The 20613-nt window shown below is 44.7% G+C and overlaps 1 protein-coding gene across 1 annotated transcript in view; it reads right to left on the minus strand.

Moving 5' to 3' along the window:
- The window catches only part of LOC309337204 (C-type lectin domain family 2 member D-like), a 115073-nt gene that overhangs the window by 66368 nt on the left and 28092 nt on the right, over positions 1-20613 (minus strand). The gene's annotated exons all lie outside the window — the stretch shown is intronic.

Raw genomic sequence — 20613 nt, forward strand, 5'->3', positions numbered from 1 at the left:
CTCTCTCTCTCTCTCTCTCTCTGACTTCCTCCATCGTTGGAGCAGCTTTTTAGCTAGAAATGCTCTGTTGGCTTTCAACCAATAGAGGACACTGGGATTATCCCCACATGGGATAGATAGATAGATCCACATGCATATACTTTGTAACTAAGTCTAAGACTGGGGTTGTGGCACTCATCCCGCTTTATTGGCCGAGGGAGCCGGCATACAGCTTCTGGGTCATGTGGCCAGCATGACTAAGCCACTTCTGGTGAACCAGAGCAGCGCATGGAAACACCATTTACCTTCCCGCCGGAGCGGTACCTATTTATCTACTTGTACTTTGACGTTCTTTCGAACTGCTAAATTGGCAGGAGCAGGGACCGAGCAATGGGAGCTCACCCCGTCGCGGGGATTCGAACCGTCAACCTTCTGATTGGCAAGTCCTAGGCTCTCTGGTTTAACCCACAGTGCCACCCGCGTCCCTATAAGGGAACTTACTAGGAACCTAATACTGAGAGGCTTATACAAGCCTGCAACCAGCTACCCGCTATGCATTTAAAAGGGGAATGTAAAACTCTGCTAAGTAAAGGAACTTGCTAGCGAAGGTTGGAAAGTATATTATAAACAATATATCCTCTCCTGACACCCTGAACATTCCCACAGTTATCACGGCAGACAGTGGGGCTGGCACCCAACTTGTGTAACAATATGTTCCTTTATGTTATGGACAGTGAGCCATTAACCAAAAAAAAAAAAAAAAAGTCTGACTGTTTTCAAACCTTATGTCTAGCATTCAGCACCACAGCCAGGGGAGATTCTGTGTGTAAAAGCTGTGAAGTTTTGCCCCAGGCTAGATCAGTAGATTTCAGAGCTGTTCACAGCCCTAGAGAAAGGGAGAGTGGATTTAGCTTTAGGCTGTTTCTAAAGCACCCAGTGCAGTTGGCGTGCTGACTCCAAACAGAATCCAGAGATGGGAATGGGCTGCTCAAGACAGGGATCAAGCACTCAGTTTTTCAAACTACACCAACACTCAAAATTCCAAGAAAACTGTACAGTGGTACCTCAGGTTAAGTACTTAATTCATTCCGGAGGTCCGTACTTAACCTGAAACTGTTCTTAACCTGAAGCACCACTTTAGCTAATGGGGCCTCCTGCTGCCACCACGCCGCCAGAGCACAATTTCTGTTCTCATCCTGAAGCAAAGTTCTTAACCTGAAGCACTATTTCTGGGCTAGTGGAGTCTGTAACCTGAAGTGTATGTAACCTGAAGCGTATGTAACCCGAGGTACCACTGTACCTGGAAGTCTCACTACTAGATGCAGACACATGTAGCAATATGCTAGCCATCTAAAAACAGTTTGCCCTGAACTGTGAGTCAACTCTAGTTTTAGAATAAAGCAAGTTAACATATAAAGATGGTCAAGTTAATGACTGTTTCTCATATTTGGCTTAACACTGAACAAATAATGGGGCAGTTAGAATCATAGAACTGTAGATTCAGAAGCTTATTTACTCCAGCAAGGAGTTTCTTAAATCTATATACTGGCTTAATACAACCCTATTTCCATTTCAGTAAGTTTAGTTGTGTTGCATTGGGGTAAAGAAAATCAACTGTAGGGCCTGTTCCAACATCTCCAGAACCACCCAAAATGGGAATATTTGCCACAAAATTTCCTGGCAGATAACAGACACTTCATTCCTGTTAACACCATCCATCAAACTGTTGCACCGAAGGATGCAACACAATGTATTTCAAAGAAAGAGATAACTCAATTTCAATTGATTGCTTATTTGTGACCTAAAAACCCCCCTAAACAGATGTTTTTGGTTTAATACATTTTAATAGCTTATAACGGTAAGGTGCTTACAAAAAGTAAAGTATTAATTACATAAAGTTTCACATTTCAGTTTCAGTTGTGGGGGGGTTTATGCCCCTTCCCCGCAATGTCCGCGCTTGCAGGAGGACCCGGCTTGCGGCACATCCAGTGATGCTCCATGTTGCACCTTGAAACATATGCTTGGCCCTTATCATCCAGATATGCACAGTCGCCTCCATCTCCAAGTACCTCAAACCTGAAACGCAAGGTCAACAAAGCCGGTGTCAAGTAAGGGCTGAGCATTTCTCTGACAGCAACTGATAAGAGAGACTATAGCAGTAGAATCACATAGGAAATGGGCAAATTTATTTCAAACAGATAGGCCATGTGTGGCCTCTAGAGTGGGGACTCTAGACCACAGGTGGGAAAACTCAGGCTCAGGAGCCAATTATGGGTCTTTGGGGCTCTCTCTGTCCCTTGGAAAGAAGAGTTTGGATTTGATATCCCGCCTTTCACTCCCCTTCAGGAGTCTCAAAGCGGCTAATATTCTCCTTTCCCTTCCTCCCCCGGAACAAACACTCTGTGAGGTGAGCGAGGCTGAGCGACTTCAGAGAAGTGTGACTGGCCCAAGGTCACCCAGCAGCTGCATGTGGAGGAGCGGGGAAGCGAACCCAGTTCACCAGATTACGAGTCCACCACTCTTAACCACTGCACCACACTTGGGACTCATTCCAAATCATACTCCTCACTAGCCCTGCTTTGCACCCTCCCTTTTGTTTTATTTTTTCCTTGGCTTGAATGTGTCCTTGCCCCCCAATAATATCTCTTGATTGCCTGCATGGAAGATAGAAAAAAGTGTGCATGTGTTTGCAGCAACTAGCTTATTCTACAAAGTGGAACTCACATTTGTTGTTTGCCCCACATTTAGACCCTCCAAGTGTCCGTAGTTTCCAGGGACAGACCCAGATTTACAGAAACTGCCCCAGTTTCTGATTTGATCCTGGAATGTCCCACTTTTCCTTAGAACATCCCTGTTTTCACTGGAGAAATGTTGGAGGGTATGGAGTTATGCGACCCCTAAGCCAAGGAGATAAGTAACTATTCAACCTTTAGAAGACATCTGAAGGCAGCCCTGTATAGGGAAGTTTTTTAAAAAAAATATTTAATGTTTTCTTATGCTTTTATATATGTTAGAAGCTGCCCAGAGTGTCTGGGTCGACCCTGTCAGATGACAACAACAACATTTAAACCCCATGGCTTCCCCCAAAGCATTTTGGGAAGTGTCGTTTACCCCACAGAGAGCTATAGTTCTCAGCACCCTTCACCCTTCAGAAAGAGCATTAGTCCTATTGGCACTGATCTTAACTGGAACATAAAAGGATTAACATGTATGGATATGCTTGATTCCACATGGAAAAAGAAATGGAGGAGTGCAACAGAACTTAAGAAAGGCAAGGGCCAGCTGAAACGGGTGAGGTTCCAGGTGTGGCCCAGGTTAGAATTTGGTGAACACTATTGGTAGTTTGGGGTGATGATGATGCTTCTCTGCCAGTGGCAGAGGTGGCAGGCAGCAGTAGCAGTGCAGGGTGGCACTTCCTATTCTACCTCAAGTGGCAAAATGGGAAGTGGCGCCTCTGTTGAAAACTCCTAACAGACAACCAGGCCAGAGGAGGGGGAGGGGGAGGAGAAGGACGCACGTGGAATTTTCTCCATTAGTCCATTTCCAGGGCTGACCAGGGTCTCTTCTCAGGCCAATCCAGTAGGAATTTGTGCCTTTCCAACTCTTGACAATGTCCTTCAAATACCAGAAGAGATAGATGTTAGAGCCCTGACTTGCAATATTTCTCACCCAGTTATATCTATCGATATTTCTGGTGCCTGCTAAAGACTTTTTTTTTCTTTTTCCAGTAGGCATTTTAATTAATGTAAGAATTTATAGTTTGACCTGATCTTCATTTTTCATATTGTATCCTTGTAAACTGCTTAGAGATTATTGCAGTCACACAGCATATACATCGTTTAATTGAATAAATAAATGTCATTTAAATAACATACATAACATTTATGCTAGTTAACTGTAACTCACTCACAGGCGTTGAGAATTAGCCAACAATTTTATAGTATGGCAAATGTTTGCCGCAGGGGGTCCTAAACTCAACAGGATCCGCCCATGCCTTGCTTTGCATGCCACCCCAGAAAATATCACCCGTTACACCTCTCACCTTTTTGTTGTTTGGAATAACAACCAAGGAAGCATTAAATGACAAGCAGAATTCCTGGCTAGACATCCAGCTCTTTTCTTTATCGGAGAAGAAATAGCATATTCCCTCATACCAAAACCACAAAGGTGGACATGGTGGGATGCTGTGTGGAGGCAGAGCAGATTTTAGTTCAGAACCTGTCTCCTTGCATTTCTCTCGCTGGACCTCTCTGATGAAAAACAGAGGGGATCAGATTAGCTGTTGCTGTAAGGGCTATCTGAATGAGCTTTGATGCATTCCAGAGAGCAAACAATGTGGTTTAGTATTTTCTTCCAACGATCTATTTACTAAAGCAAAGCACGGCAGCAGGAATATGGAAGGGAGGGGGAAGGGAAGTTGATGTTAAACCCACATTTTCTTTGATATGTGCAAAGGTAAAATTGAAAATTTATAGCCACTATTATGCTATAAGATCCACTATCCTGTAATATTACACATGAGCCTGTGTAATATTACTACTGATGAAGCCTAGGGTGGCGAAACAAGGCTAATATTCCGGAAATCCTTGTCTTAGACTCTGTGAAAGGATTCTGTGGAACTATAACAACCCTTCATGTGAATTATTGGACTCTATGAACAGACAGGTGGAATAGACACTTATACATGTATGGACCTTATTCATGAACTGACTAGAGAATGAACCGATCCACTGGGTCTTCTGCTTTTTTCGTTGAATTTTATGAGACTTCCGTTGTAACCTACAATTTGATACAATGAATAGTATACCTTATTTATTCAAAAGTACAGCCAGTTACGTCTTGTGTGTTTATTGAGTATGTTTCACGTAACCATAGGCTTGTTGTTTTGCTTATCTGGAAAAAGTGCAAGGCTTCTAAAACAAGAACAACAACCCTCCAAAACACACCACTCTCTAGTGCCTCCCCCCCCCAATAAAGCTCACAAAAATAATATAACCTGACCTGAGAAGGACATTGAACAATTAATGGGCACTAAATTCCCTCCCCCCCAAATTTGTCCATAGCACATAGTTACTCACCAGCTCTTCCGTGGAATACATTAAGTCGGGAGGGACGGACACATATTTTTCATTATTTCTAAAATACTGAGCACACCCACCCACACAACCCAAGGGAACACACACCTGCTACAGTCAGAACCACAAGAAGAAGAAGTGTATTTGTATTGTACTGGGACCAGAGTGGAGCCTTGCACCATCCCTGTCCTATACATGTCTATACATGCCCCCAAGTCAAGCTTTAACCTTCTGCTGGAAGCCACCCAGAGTGGCTGGGGCAACCCAGTCAGAGGGGTGAGGTAATAAAATGATGATGATCATGAACTTTTACTGGGAGTGGAAAACAAATTTCAGTGCAATCAGCTGGGCTTACTTCTGAGTAAATGCATAGTTTTCTTAAAAGCATCAAGATACCTGCACCTCTCAGCGCAGCAGGAAAAAGTAGGTAACTCCTTGTTGCTTCTGGCAGCAGCGAACACAAAATGAATGGAAGCCCAGGAAAAAAAAGAACCAATCAGAGGAGCCAGAAAGAGGAGGCAAACAAATCAGGTGAGTCAGAAGCCAGAAGACTATTGATGAAACTGTGGTTTGGTCTTTGGGCTGCTTCTCCAGCTGCTGCCGCTCTCTGTCCTCCGTCCTGCCACCAAGGGCAGAGAAGAGAAGCAGGTGCAGATCTCAGCTGCCTCCAAAGCTGGCACCTCAGAAGCAGCGGGCGCAGCAGCAGGATCTGCTGTTGCTGGATCCCCCCAGGATTCTGCCACCTGAGACAACCATCTCAGACTGTCTAAATAACACTTGACCAAGCACCCCACCACCACCCACCAGCAGATAGTCAGTGGGAGCAGAACTTGCTCCAAGCGGAAGCATACTTTATGAGCTCACCCTCATTCATTTGAAGCCACATTTGTTCCTGTCCCATTCAGGTATGACAGCACAGGCCGGTGTGGTCGGGGGGAAACAGCCTCACAGACCAAATTGGGACCCCTGGCAGATGAAATCTGGCACATGGACCAGAGGTTAAAAAGGTAAAGGTACCCCTGCCCGTACGGGCCAGTCGTGTCCGACTCTAGGGTTGTGTGCCCATCTCACTTAAGAGGCCAGGGGCCAGCGCTGTCCGGAGACACTTCCGGGTCACGTGGCCAGTGTGATGAAGCTGCTCTGGCGAGCCGGCACCAGCGCAGCACACGGAAACGCCGTTTACCTTCCCGCTATAAAGCGGTACTTATTTATCTACTTGCACTTAGGGGTGCTTTCGAACTGCTAGGTGGGCAGGAGCTGGGACCGAAAGACAGGAGCTCACCCTGCCGCGGGGATTTGAACCGCCGACCATGCGATCGGCAAGCCCTAGGTACTGAGGTTTTAACCACAGCGCCACCCGTGTCCCCCTTGACCCATCCCTTATATTAGGGGGGGGGTTGGTAAGTGCTTCAGGTGCTCTTATAAGGTACCTTTTCCTGAAACATGTCAACAATTGCAACAAACTTTTCAGGGTTCTTTAAAGATATATACAGGATTTAAGAGATTCAAAATAAGGAATTAAAGCAAGGAAACAAACAGCAAGAAATATTAAGTAAAGGAGTTGGAGAAGTCTGAAGCAAAGAAGGAATCGGCTTGGAGTTGTTGTATCTGTGGGTGGAGTTAATGTATCCTTGTGCCTCTGCAGAAGCATACATTAACACAATTTAAAACCCAAACCCAGATTCTGAACAAGATTTTTTTAAAAATCCTCCCCAGAAGGCTTGTTTAAAGTCTTTATTGCAGGTGAGGCAGAAGGTGGCATGGGATAGGAAGGTGCTTGAGGTAGCAGCTACACCGTGGCAAGGGCATGCCTCAACATGAACTACTAGGGACTTTCCAATTTTAGCCCTGTGGGCAAATTCACACCATAAAACCAGCGCTATTTTTCTAGAAAAACAAGTGCCAGAGCTCACCATGAATACCTTCCTCGTTCTTTTGGAACTGGCAATGGCACCCACCTGAGAGGTGCCAGAACTGTGCTCAAAACACATTCAATCAGGGCCAGATTTGGGTTTGATGAGACCCTAAGCTCCTGAAGGTAATGGGGCCCTTTATATGTCCAGCTGTCCTTCATCAACAACAAATTGTCGCTGTTTTTTGTGTTGAATATATGCTATATGGTAATTTATGGACCTAATAGTTATCTAAAGCAATTTGCACATAACAAATATGTATTTTATCAAAGTAGTTGTAATCCCCCCCCTTTACATTTTTGCCCCCCTCCAAGAGAGTGGGGCCCTAAGATATAGTTAGTTTAGCATATACAGTGGTACCTCGGGTTACATACGCTTCAGGTTACAGATGCTTCAGGTTACAGACTCTGCTAACCCAGAAATAGTGCTTCAGGTTAAGAACTTTGCTTTAGGATGAGAACAAAAATCGTGCTCCGGCAGCACAGCAGCAGCTGGAGGCCCCATTAGCTAAAGTGGTGCTTCTGGTTAAGAACTGTTACGGAAAAATCTCGGTGTGAGGCTGCTCAGTCACAGAGCTCATCGGGCAGAGCCCGTGGGACCCTGTGGAATAAAGGAAGGAGTCCAGCCAACCGGAGCAAATAACTGTAGACCAAAGTTTATTGCGCAATAGGTTCAAAGAGCAAATCTGAACCCTGAGGATGGGGTGACAAAGACTTTTAAAACTTTCCCACCATATCCCAGAATACAGTTTGTACAGCATCATTGCTACATCACTGACATGTCACAAAAGGGGAGGGGTTAACCTTGGCAAACATGCCCAGACAAGTCCTTGGTACAAGATTAGCATAAGCAGACATGGCAGGGCAAGACTCGGGTATAAGATGAACATAGACAAATATGTCTTAAGTACCCACCACCCAAAAGTACAATAGAAGTTCCTTTGCATGTCTGGAACCTGAGGCGAATCAGGTGATGAGATTTGGCTTCCTTTGGCTAACAATGAGCCCAGCAATTGTCACCTCTGGGAACTTGCTGGAGTCCTTTTTCAAGGGGAAAATAGCTTTGGAATGGAGGAAACTGGGAAAGGAGATGGTTTTATATTATTTTTAAAGCTAGGTAACTTCCCTGAGCTGTCAAGTTGAAAGGATACATTCAGGTATAATATTTGTAATATTTAACTTTAAAGATGTGCCCCCCCCCCCCGGTAATTTCCATAACAGAACAGTTTCAGGTTAAGTACAGACCTCTGGAACGAATTAAGTACTTAACCTGAGGTACCACTGTACGTAAATCTGGCACTGCATTCAATGCATGTTTAAAGCATATTCTTGGGAACTGTAGTTTCACTCTTACAGAGCTATAATTCCCAGCAACCTTAACAAACCACAGCTCTCAAGATTCCGGGAGAGGTGGAACCATGTTCCTTAAATATGCATTGAATGCGCTTTAGAAGTATGGCTTGGATCTACCCTCAGTCCAGTCCCTCACCTCAGTGGTTTTCCAACCTTTTCGAGTCCCTGGTTCCCTTTGAAGGAAGGTGAGGACAGGTGACCTCACCTAGGCCCAAAGTCACCCCCACCAAAGCAGGCTCAAATCTTCTCAGAGCTTTTCAAAATCATTTTTCTCAGCAGCTAAAAGGCATTAGCTAAGCATCAGAAACATTCCGCTTGCTGTAACTAAAAAGATTGCAACAAAGGTAGGGAACACAGTCCATTGTCTCTCAGGCCTTTCTGATGCCTTCTGGCCTTGCTAAAGAACCACATTGCAACTTGCTTTCTGTCCGGGAACCATGCCAGAACAAGAGATTGAAACATATCTGAACACTCTGAAACCCCTTTCCTGGGAAGGGTGCCAAGAGTCCAAGAGTCCCAAGACAGCTTTCTGTTCATGCTCAGAGGACTCCTGAGGGCGGAGAAAGGAGGAGGGAACTGGAAAGGGGTATATATGCTTGTGCACATGATTGTGAACTTCATGCATGCTTTTTGTGACTTATCACACTTGCTCCTTCTACTAGTTCATGGATGGTAGAAATAAAACCGTTTTCTCCGAAACTATTCCTTGAGTGTCTGTTGACTCCCACTTCCCTTTCCTGGGTGCAATATTTTTCCCACCCGTGGGCAAAGCCTCATAAGGCTACTTTTCTTGGTGTGTTTGGCTGGGAAAAACAGATTCCCTGAGGATAAGGGATGTGGGTCCAAGGCGTCCCTGTGGTGAACAGCTCAGTTCGTGTCAGCAGTTCCAGTGCACATCCTGCCAAGTTCGTGGGAGGAATTGCCACCTGTTCCTGAGTGGAGACACTGCAAGGACCGGAGAAAAAGCAACAGCCGTGCCGAAGGAAGGTACCTCGAGGACCAAGGTAGGCTCCACAAGGTATAGGTGGGAGCAAAGAGAGTTTGATCAGCTCCGCCAGCAAGGTAGAAGTGCCACTGGTTTTGGTGTCGCCCAGAAAAAGCAGCAAAAAGCGTCTGCTGGGCCCCGGTTGAAGTCTAAGCACTGCCGGTTCTGGTTGGTTGTTGGTTTTGCCCAGAAAAGCAGCAAAAAGGGTGCTCTTGGGCCCCAGTCGAAGTCTAAGTGCTGCCGGTTGTGGTTTTGGTGTTGGTAAAAAAAGGGGATTAGAGGGAGGTGCATGGGTTTTTCTGAATGTGTGTGTGGGGACACTCCAGTGAATGTTTGGAGTGTGTGAGACGTTGAAAGCAATGTCTGGCCTGTGACTGAGTGAAAAAAATACATGCCCAGTATGATAGCAAGTACAAGTTAGAAAAAACAGCAGTCTTGCCAGACCCAGAAAAGGAGGGAGGAATAATTAGCCCCCCTCCACCCTATGCAGCAACTGCACCAGGGCTAAATGAGGTTCCCCCTCCCCAACCCCCAAGCAAAGAGACTGAGGAAGAAAAGACAGGAGAAAAGAGAAGAGGAAGGTGGTATGGAGAATGAAGAATTCAGAATCAGGTGAAGTGGACAAGCAGACAGTCTGAAAGAGTGTTCCAGTATGTAGAACCGTTTAAAACGGAACTGGATGTGGCTTCCTGGGTTCTGGAAGCAGCCCAGTGCCAGGATGTGAATTGGCAGAAATAAAAGAGCAGAAGATTTTAAAGAGCTGCGTGAGATAGAGCCAGTAAGCAATCCAGAAGAGTGAGCTGGATGTGGCTTCTTGGTTCTAGAAGCAGCACAATGCATGGATGAGCACTGACAGAAAGAAACAGAGCAGAAGGCTTTGAGAGCAGCATGGGACAGAACTGTTAAAAAAAGAGAGAGACTATTAAAACCCAAGGGATCAAAGAGCCCTAGGATTACAATATTGACCATTGAGAAAATCTGCAAGATACATGCCCTCAGGGCAGCGGACAATACTGAAGTTGCAATTGAGGCAGCTAAAACTCCACTTTGCTGGCCCCACCCCACTGAGTGAACGACCCCCTGGAGTCATCCGACGCCCAGGACCACGGACCTTCAAGCACCTTAAATCAGAATCCTTCTTTTGAAGGGGACCCGGCCAAAATGATTAGGAGTTTGTCTTCAAGCAGCCAGAAGGCTAGAGACAAAAACGCAATCCGGAGGGTGTCCACGGGAGGGGCAGAAGACGCCTAGGGAAGAAACCAGTGCGCCATCTGCAGGCAAGAGAGTCATTGGGAAATGGAATGCCCACAGGCCCACTCCCCACAGGCTGGGAACAATAAGATTTCTCAAAAATGATTTCTTCTCATCTCTGTTCTTGTTCAAAGACTGTTGCAGCAAAGCAAGTGAACTAACTGTTTCTAACATTCATTCATGCAAGTAACAGGACATCAGCTCCCCCCCCCCTTGTGCCAGGCGCTTGGAGTAGTTTATCTCTTGGCAGCTATCTCAGAAGGACACTGCTGCATTCGGCCAGCTACTCTGACCTGCTACTGCCTGGAGCCAATTAGGATTTACAGTCAAGCGACATAAACCCAGAAGGCCAAGGGTTACCCAGCCCCCTGCCCCAAAGTACTAACCTGGAAAATGACTTTCTTAAAAAAGCAAGTGAATGTTTTCTGTGAACTTTGTCAAAAGTATTTTTCTTTTTAAGGTGCAATTTTACTCTGAAAAAGGAGCCGCAGCATAACATAGGAATTTTGAAACTTTGCCAGAAGCAAGGGAACACATTGGACACTAGCAAACTAGGCAGATGAAAACTGAAATTTGCAACATGGTTTACAGGCCGCAAAAGCTCTGAAAAAAATGTGGGAATGTTCTGGGGTGCAGGAGAGGATATATTGACTAATTATATCCTTATCCAACTTGTGCTAACAAGTTCCCAAAATATCAGCAGAGTTTATAGACATTCCCCTTTAAGTTCGCAACGGTAACGCTTGCACAGGTTCGCTAGAACCTCTATAATAATTACTCTGGTAATTTCCCCTTTGTTCCCTCTTAAAATACAAGACACGACACAGTCTTTATAAAAGTATAAAAGAGTTTACTCACGTTCTGTTCACAATATGATCCCAGAAGGTAGGCAGGCTTAAAAAGGTTACATGCACTTAGAAACATGCACTTATAGGAAGATAGTACTGTCCTCTCTTGGCTGAGAGCCAAGAGGGCATCCTTAGATGTTTCCTCATCGAAGGAAGATGGCAGAGAGAGAGGCAGGAGGCAAGAGGCAAGAGACAAGAGAGAGAGTGGCTGCCTGCCCTGTGCTTTTATCATTACCTGCACAGGTGAGGCCACACCCACCTCTGGTCACATGCGGAGGAAGTCCGTCCCCAGGAAGTTTACCTGCTTGCTGGACAGACATCCCTCCCCATGTTCTAACATGTACACTCTAGGAATGTTGTCATTGACTGCTCCTGTGTTTACATCCCACATACCCCTTCTCAGGCAATACAACATACACAAAACATAAACAACTTTATTCAACCACCCAGAGTCCCAGCTTGACACGTAGATTCTGGAAACTCTCTCTTGGTAGGGGTTTCGTCAGGATGTCAGCAGTCATCTCTTGGGTGCTGCAGTAGGATAGTTCCACAAGTCCATCCTGGATCATCTGGCGTATGTAGTGGTATTTAACCCCAATGTGTTTTGTTCTGGCCAGGAACTTCTCACTCTGCGTCAGCTTCAGGCAACTTTGATTGTCCTCTAGCAAGCTGACAGGCCCTTTTCTCACCAACCCAAAGTCCTTTATGAGTTGATCAAGCCAGGCGATCTCTCTGCAGGCTTCTGTTGCTGCAACGTATTCTGATTCTGTGGAAGATAATGCTACACAGCTCTGTTTATAACTGCCCCATGAAACAGGTCCATCACCAAACATGAAAACATGACCACTTGTTGATTTATAATCAGCATTATCCCCAGCCCAATCCGCATCAGTATACCCAACCAACTTAGGGTCTCTGACGGCTGGCAACCTTAATTTACAATTCATGGTACCCTTCAAATATCGCACCACCCTCTTTACACCTGCCCAATCATGCTCAGTGGGAGAATTCACTTTTCTGCTAAGAATCCCCACAGCATTTGCTAAGTCAGGTCTACATGTGGTAACTAAATACAAAAGTTTCCCAATCGCCGACCTGTAGTCATTGTTGTCTGGCAACTGCTTCGAACCCTCCTGATTCTTCAGGAAGTCAGTAGCCATCGGTGTAGCGACTGGATGTGCGTCTTGCATCTGCATGTGCTCAATTAGCTCGTGGATCTTCTGTCTTTGGCTGAGAAGAAATGAGCCGTCCTCTTCTCTTTCCACCTGGATCCCGAGGTAGTACTGGACATCTCCTAGCTCCTTGACCTCCACCTCTTTGCTAAGGTGTTTTACTATCTGTGTATAGTCTTTCTCACTTGCTGTGGCAATAATCAGGTCATCAACAAATGCTAAGATATATGAGAATTGTCCATTATTTGACTTACTGTACAAGCACTTGTCAGCGTCGCCTTGCTTGTACCCAAGTTGCGTCAGCATTTTATGCAACTTCTGGTTCCAGGCTCTAGCAGCCTGTTTAAGTCCATAAAGTCCTTTCTGCAGTTTGCACACTAAATGTGCCTCATGTGGTTTCACAAAACCTTTGGGCTGTTTCATATAAATTTCTTCAGAAATCTGCCCATGTAGAAAAGCGGTAGCAATGTCTATGTGTTTCACTCTCATTTTCTTGGAGGCTGCAATGCTTAAAAGCATTCTTACGCTGCTGTACCTCACGGTTGGTGCAAAAACTTCATCATAGTCTTCACCAAAACGCTGTGAAAATCCCTGTGCTACAAGTCTAGCTTTGTAGCGCTGCACTTCTCCTTCTGACCCCTTCTTAACCTTGAAAACCCATTTACTGCCAATGGCCTTCTTACCGGGAGGCAGCTCAGTGAGTGTCCAGGTCTTGTTCTGATGCAGTGCATCCATCTCCTCCTGCGCGGCCTTCCTCCAGAGACTGGCTTCTGCAGCTGGCATCTCCTGTATCTCTTCCCAAGTGGAAGGTTCTTGTGGAAACGCCGACCCTGCAAAGTAGGACAACCGTAATGGTGGGACACCTTTGTTGGTTCTGGACGAGCGCCTGACCTCTGGTTCTGCGACCGCATCAGCTTCCTCATCCTCCTCCAACGCAGGCATGTCCCCATCTGAGTCCTCATCTTCGTCTCTGGTGCCGCCAGGGTTCTGGTCCTCTGCGTCTTCTGGTGCGTCGCCTGTAGGGGGCGCTGTAACACTCGAAGGCAGATTAGTACTTTGTGGGGTCTCAAAAGGGAAATATACAAATTCTTGAGTCCTTTCTGACTCATCTGAAGAATCCACAACAGTGTTCCTAGTGTCTACTTTTCTATATTCATCAAAATAAACCGCATGGTATGCATTTGTCTTACCAGTTTGTAAGTCCATAATTCTGTATCCTTTGCCTCCAGAGGCATATCCCACAAGGATACCTGCTTTTGCCCTGGAGTCAAGCTTGTGTCTGTGTTCCTTGGGCACGTGGAAGTAACACGGACTTCCAAACACACGTATGTGCGACAGATTGGGAGCTTTCCCATGCCAAAGTTCAAATGGTGTGCGCTCTGCACCTTTAGTTGGCAGTCTATTCTGCAAATAGACCGATGTGTACACTCCTTCGGCCCACAGCTTCTGTGGCAAACATGCATCCTTTAGCATGCACCTTGTCATGTCCATAATGGACCTAAACTTTCTCTCAGCTATGGCATTCTGCTGTGGTGTGTAAGGAATTGTGGTTACGTGTGCAATTCCTTCCTTGGCCAGGAGAGCCTGCATTTCATTTGAGCAGTACTCACCTCCATTGTCGCTCATTAGCACAGCTGGAGCTCTCTGGAATTTGTTCTTGACCATGGCAATGTATTCCTGGAGCTTGTCCACTGTCTCACTCTTCTCTTTGAGGAAATACACAACACAAAATCTTGAAAAGTCATCCAGAAATATTAAAATATATCTATTCTTTCCCAGTGAGGGAACACTCATGGGTCCACATATGTCAGTGTGCACTATGTCAAGCACTTTGTTGCTTCTTTGTTCTGCACAATGTGGAAATGAAGGTTTTACAGCCTTCTCAGTAATACAGCTTATGCACTTTGCTGGAGCTTTGTTGCTCTGCTTTACCTGCAAACCTCTTACAAGATCTCTTTTCTGTAGATCCAGAATGACGTTGGTGTCTCTATGTCCAAGCCTTCTGTGCCACAGGTCCAGATCTGCTTCATCCTTCTGGCTGGAATGTGCCACCTTTGCAGACTGATTCTCTGAAAAATCAAGCTCATATACACCATTGATTAGCTCTGCTTGAGCAAACACTTTGCCATTTCTAGTCACCTTGCATTCTCCATTTCCAAATGTGATCTGGAAACCTTTCTTGTCCAAAGTGGACACGCTGATTAAATTGCAGCTCAGCTCTGGTACATACAAAACTCTAGAGATTGTGTTCTCAATGCATTCATTGTTTATATTGCATTTCAGACTCATGGAACCTGCACCTTTTGCTTTAACAATGTTGCCATCTGCAATCTCAATTTCAGATCCTTCTTCATCATTTATCTCATTAAAATAGTCCTTTTTATATGAAAAATGTGAGCTGGCACCTGAATCAATTATCCATTTATTACGTCTATTTTCACGATTCTGGACAGCTAAATTCCTTTCTTGCAGTAGCCATGTGCATTCACATTTCCCCTTCTTTTCTCCTTTTGGCTGAAAGGGGTGGGGTTTCTTGGCTTTAGGAGCCCTGCAATTCTTTGCAATGTGTCCTTCTTTGTTACAATTGAAACAAATCACTTTCTTAGGCATCTCTTTGGACTTTGTACATTGCCTAGATGCATAACTGCTGTCCTTGCTTCTAGCATTTCTCACTGGAGATTCAGCTCTATCTCTGCATTCTTCTTTTAAATAACCAATCAAGTCTTTAAAAGTCAGACCTTGTCTATGATCCATCAAACTTACAAATGCGCTAAAGCGTGGTCCAAGTGATGATAACAAAAATGCTATCTTTGTATCTTCATCAAAAGCTTTGGGAGTCAAATCAATTCTTTGAATAATCTCAGTAAACTTGTTGATGTGCTCTGTGAATTCCTCTTTTGAATTCATCCTCACTCTGGTTAATTTACACACCAAATTTCTGAAGCAGTTTATGCTAGATTCTCCATACACGCGCTCAATATCTCTTAAGATTTGAGATGCATCATCTGTAGTATTTATTAATGATAGCTGCTCATCGCGAAGTCCACTCAAAATTATGTGTCTAGCTTCGCTGTTCATGCGTTTCCAAGCACTTATCTTGGCTAAAGCTTCCTCAGACGATCCCGTAGGTTGAGGGTTTAAAGCTTCCAAAATGTGCTTATAATCTAAACATGCTATCAAGCGCTGCTTCCAGTGCATGAAATTGTGTTCATTCAGCACAGGCATTCCTAGCTTTGCATCACTATCAAAAGCTGCTCTAGCCATCTTAAAATCCAAAAATTTGAAAATTCTTCAAAATTTCAAAATTTCTCAAAATTTTAAAATCAAAATCTCAAAAATCTCAAAATACAAAACAATTCTTCACTGCCTTGGGTCACTGTGAACTCTGAGGGAAGGGGGGGGTTGCTTAATCCCCACTGCACAATGGAACAAAGGACCATGTGCTTACCAGGAAGTTAACTCAGAAAAATACTACTCAACTCAAAATCACAATCCAACGCAATCCTTCAAAAATACGCAGAAATATGCAATACTGGGGCCAATAACCCTTTGTGGGAATGTTCTGGGGTGCAGGAGAGGATATATTGACTAATTATATCCTTATCCAACTTGTGCTAACAAGTTCCCAAAATATCAGCAGAGTTTATAGACATTCCCCTTTAAGTTCGCAACGGTAACGCTTGCACAGGTTCGCTAGAACCTCTATAATAATTACTCTGGTAATTTCCCCTTTGTTCCCTCTTAAAATACAAGACACGACACAGTCTTTATAAAAGTATAAAAGAGTTTACTCACGTTCTGTTCACAATATGATCCCAGAAGGTAGGCAGGCTTAAAAAGGTTACATGCACTTAGAAACATGCACTTATAGGAAGATAGTACTGTCCTCTCTTGGCTGAGAGCCAAGAGGGCATCCTTAGATGTTTCCTCATCGAAGGAAGATGGCAGAGAGAGAGGCAGGAGGCAAGAGGCAAGAGACAAGAGAGAGAGTGGCTGCCTGCCCTGTGCTTTTATCATTACCTGCACAGGTGAGGCCACACCCACCTCTGGTCACATGCGGAGGAAGTCCGTCCCCAGGAAGTTTACCTGCTTGCTGGACAGACATCCCTCCCCATGTTCTAACATGTACACTCTAGGAATGTTGTCATTGACTGCTCCTGTGTTTACATCCCACAAAAAAATAGTGCGCAGAGACAAAGACTTTTAAAAACTCAACTGGCAAAAACTTAACCCAAGGAACAGAACTGTTAACCCAGTGAGGAAAACAGTATGGGTTAAGGGTTAGCCGCCACCTTGGCACACATCCAGCTTCTTTAAAGAAACAGCTTTCCATGCTCTACAGACTGAAGATCTCTGGAACAACCCCGGTGTCTCCAGGGTAATGAATAACAGAGGACCATCCAGCCCAACCGCCCGCAATACAGGAATTTGCAGCGATCCCACACGGGGATCAAACCTGCAACCTCGACATTATCAGCACCACACTCTAACCAACTGAGCCATCCAGGGATATTCTTACTGGTCAGTGTATTTCTATCCCGCCTTTCTCCCAAGTTGGGATTCAAGGCGGCTCCCAACATCTCAAAACGCGATTATAAAATACAAAGCAATAAAATGAAAACTAGTTAGGAAACAGCAGTCAGGAGACATGAATGCGCGTGCAAGAACCAGCACCTAAAATGCAACAGCGACCAGAGAAAGCAGGAAAAAAGATCAGAAGGAAACCCTCTTTCCTTCAGCCCCCGCTTCCGAGCCTGAAGGTGCGCACCTGAACTTTCGCTCGCTCTGTGCAACTGAAGCGGGTCGGTTCTTTCTGCAAGCGGAGTCTTCGCTCTGAGATCCCTCGTCTTCCTCCACCGAGCCGAGCTCGTCCTTAGCAGAGTTAGGCAAAACCAAGCAGCATCTCTCGAGTCCCTCGAGCGGGAACCGGAGGCTTCTCTCCAACCCAGAGCTGGAGACGTAGCGCAGCCCCGAGGTTCACGTCGGGAGAGAGCTGGTTCAGGTGCCTCGACAGGCAGCCTCTTCTGATTCCGGGATTGAAGGGTGACTGGCTGGCAAGACCAGCATGGGGGCAGCTCCTTTAGAGGGGTGGGAAGGAGGGGCAGTGAAGAAAAGAAAAGAAAAGAAAAGAAAAGAAAAGAAAAGAAAAGAAAAGAAAAGAAAAGAAAAGAAAAGAAAAGAAAAGAAAAGAAAAGAAAAGAAAAGAAAAGAAAAGAAAAGAAGGGGAAAGGGGAAAGGGGAAAGGAAAGGAAAAAGGAAAGGAAAAAGAAAGGAAAGAGGGTGGAAGGTCACAGTCCATCCAATTTGAGGGAGTAGGTGGTGCAGTTCTGTTCGTGGTCTGTGCTCGGAACGGAAATCCCCAACCTAGTCTAGTTCGTCGAGTGGGGTCACCTGTGCTCAAAGCTGCTGAAAACTCTTGTTGTTGTTGTTTAGTCGTGTCCGACTCTTTGTGTCCCCCTGGACCAGAGCACGCCAGGCACTCCTGTCTTCCGCTGCCTCCCGCAGTTTGGTCAGACTCATGTTAGTAGCACTCCTTATACACTCAATCATGCATTGCGTTTTTCGCGGCGGGGAGGGACACACCACAGACCCCGTGTCATCTGGAGGTACATCTGTTTTTTTAAAAAAGTAATATTTATTAAAGTTTTAAGGGTTACAAAAAGCAAAAATAAAGACACCATATTAGACACCATATTAAACATAAGCAAAACAACACATCACAATAAGTAAAAAAGAAAAGAAAAAAGAAAAAAAAGAAAAATACAAACAATTTAAAAACACAGCAAATCTTCCCATAACTTATCTTTCATTTACTTGTTTTCTTTACCTCCTCACACCTCCCTTTTTTGCATTCTAGATCGATTATCCATTTCAGCAAATCCTTTCCCTCTTTTCAAATTTTTGTCCTGTAATTTATCTTAATATTAATATAGCTTTACTTTCCCTCCTTTCACCAATTAACAGTCTGTTTTTTCCTAAACCTTTGTAACATTTCCGTCATCTGGAGGTACATCTGTATTGGACCTGATTTTTTTTTATAGTATGACAAATTGCTTTGTTTTGTATATTTAGTTGTGTTCGTTGCTGGTGTTTTCATTGTCAAAACACTTAAATATATTTAATGGGAAGTGTGTGTGTGTGAAATAAATTATATTATTTGTCCTACAGTCTGTGTTAAACTGTTCAAAGCAAGTCTGAAGAGCAAGTAAAATGACATATGTAGCAGATGACTTATAGCACAGCCATACCGTTTACGAGATGCTTAAACAATTTTGCAATTAGTTTGCAAAACGGGAAGAGGGGGAAAAAAGACCCCGTGTTTTTGTGCTGCTCCCCAGCGGAGTAATTGACACAACACAGCGCAAAAATGAGCACAAAACTTTGGCATCGGTTTGGAGGGGATTCAAAATCTCGGGGCTACACTTTAAATGAAGGTTAGCTGCTGTATTTGTATCGCGAGGGGAAACGCGTCATAACTTGAAGGCTATGGAAGTTATTTGCATTTGGGGAGAGTGCATGCATATGTAAATTCATTTCCCATGGGGTGGTTGCCAAGGAGAATCAGGCTTCTAGGGTACCAGCACTGAGCCAATCTCTCACCGGAGAAGGAAGCATTTACGGTACTTTACAAAGACTCACCGCGCCTGTTCAGTGGCATTTTGCCCCTAGAACCTTTTAAGAATAAAGAAAAACTTTGCTCCCCTAGAGAAAGGGCATTTTTGCACGTTCTCAAAGGCACTCAGACTCAGGGGCCGGGAACTTGAAACCAAGAAACGACCACTGCTTTTATTTTTCATAATATTCGGAGGTGGTGGAAACGGAAGAATCGCATGAGTTCCGAGACCCATATTTCAGTGGCGGATAACACGGTTTACATGCAGCAAATCGCAGTTCCAATCCCAGAGAACGCCTCTGGTCTGAAACTCTGGTGAGGAATAAAAATAGCGCCAAACTTTGGTTTGGAGGGGATCCAAAATTTTGGAGTCACATGTCAATGAAGCTCTGCCAATGTGCAAAAAGGGATCAATGGATGTGAAGTTGAAAAGGTCTGTAGTTCTCTGTGCCTACACTTCCCCTAAATTTACTGGGTTAATATTCTCTTGTCTCTGTTGTTAAGTCCCGCTAAGTGGCGAAGTGGTGTCGTGAAACCTGAAGTGCGACAGCTCATCGTGAAAGTTTCCATAGCCGCCTCCCCGCCCGCTGCAAGAGTTTGTGACACTGGAAAACGAGTCCCAAAATGCAGGCAGCTGTTGGTTGATTGACAAACACACTTTCGCACTCCAAAGAGCAGCACTTCACAGCACAAAGGACAATATTGAGCTAATTGGGAATGCCGTGTTTGCAATCCTGCCCACTGGACACAACGAATTATGCGATGGTGCTTACGTCTGACTGTATAGTTTCATCGTTTAAAAGCAAATAAAAAAAACTTACAGGATCCCTCCCTTTTCTGGAGTACAGTGCTACCTTGGGTTAAGTACTTAATTCGTTCCGGAGGTCCGTACTTAACCTGAAACTGTTCTTAACCTGAAGCACCACTTTAGCTAATGGGGCCTCCCGCTGCTGCCGGGCCGCCGGAGCACGATTTCTGTTCTCATCCTGAAGCAAAGTTCTTAACCTGAAGCACTATTTCTGGACAAAACAAATTCCTTCCAGTAGCACCTTAAAGACCAACAAAGTCAGTTCTTGGTATGAGCTTTCGTGTGCATGCACACTTCTTCAGATACACACTGGGTTAGTGGAGTCTGTAACCTATTTCTGGGTTAGTGGAGTCTGTAACCTGAAGCGTATGTAACCCGAGGTACCACTGTATTGCAAGATTGTCTGATTTTTTTTTAACAAAAAGGTCCAGGTTACATTTCGCCAGACTGAAGATCTTTTGTTACTGCTCCATCTATTTTGCAAACCTGAGACTGTTCTTATTCACTTCACCCATACCCTAAGATCCTAGGGAGCGTTACAACAATTTAAAATTTAATACTGAAAACAAATTACTATCACGGAATAGGGTGGGTCCTAAAAACGCCTCTCTCCGGCG

This window comes from Podarcis erhardii (assembly GCF_964252035.2).
Source record: "Podarcis erhardii genome assembly, chromosome: 2".
In the NCBI taxonomy this organism is placed as follows: Eukaryota; Metazoa; Chordata; class Lepidosauria; order Squamata; family Lacertidae; genus Podarcis; species Podarcis erhardii.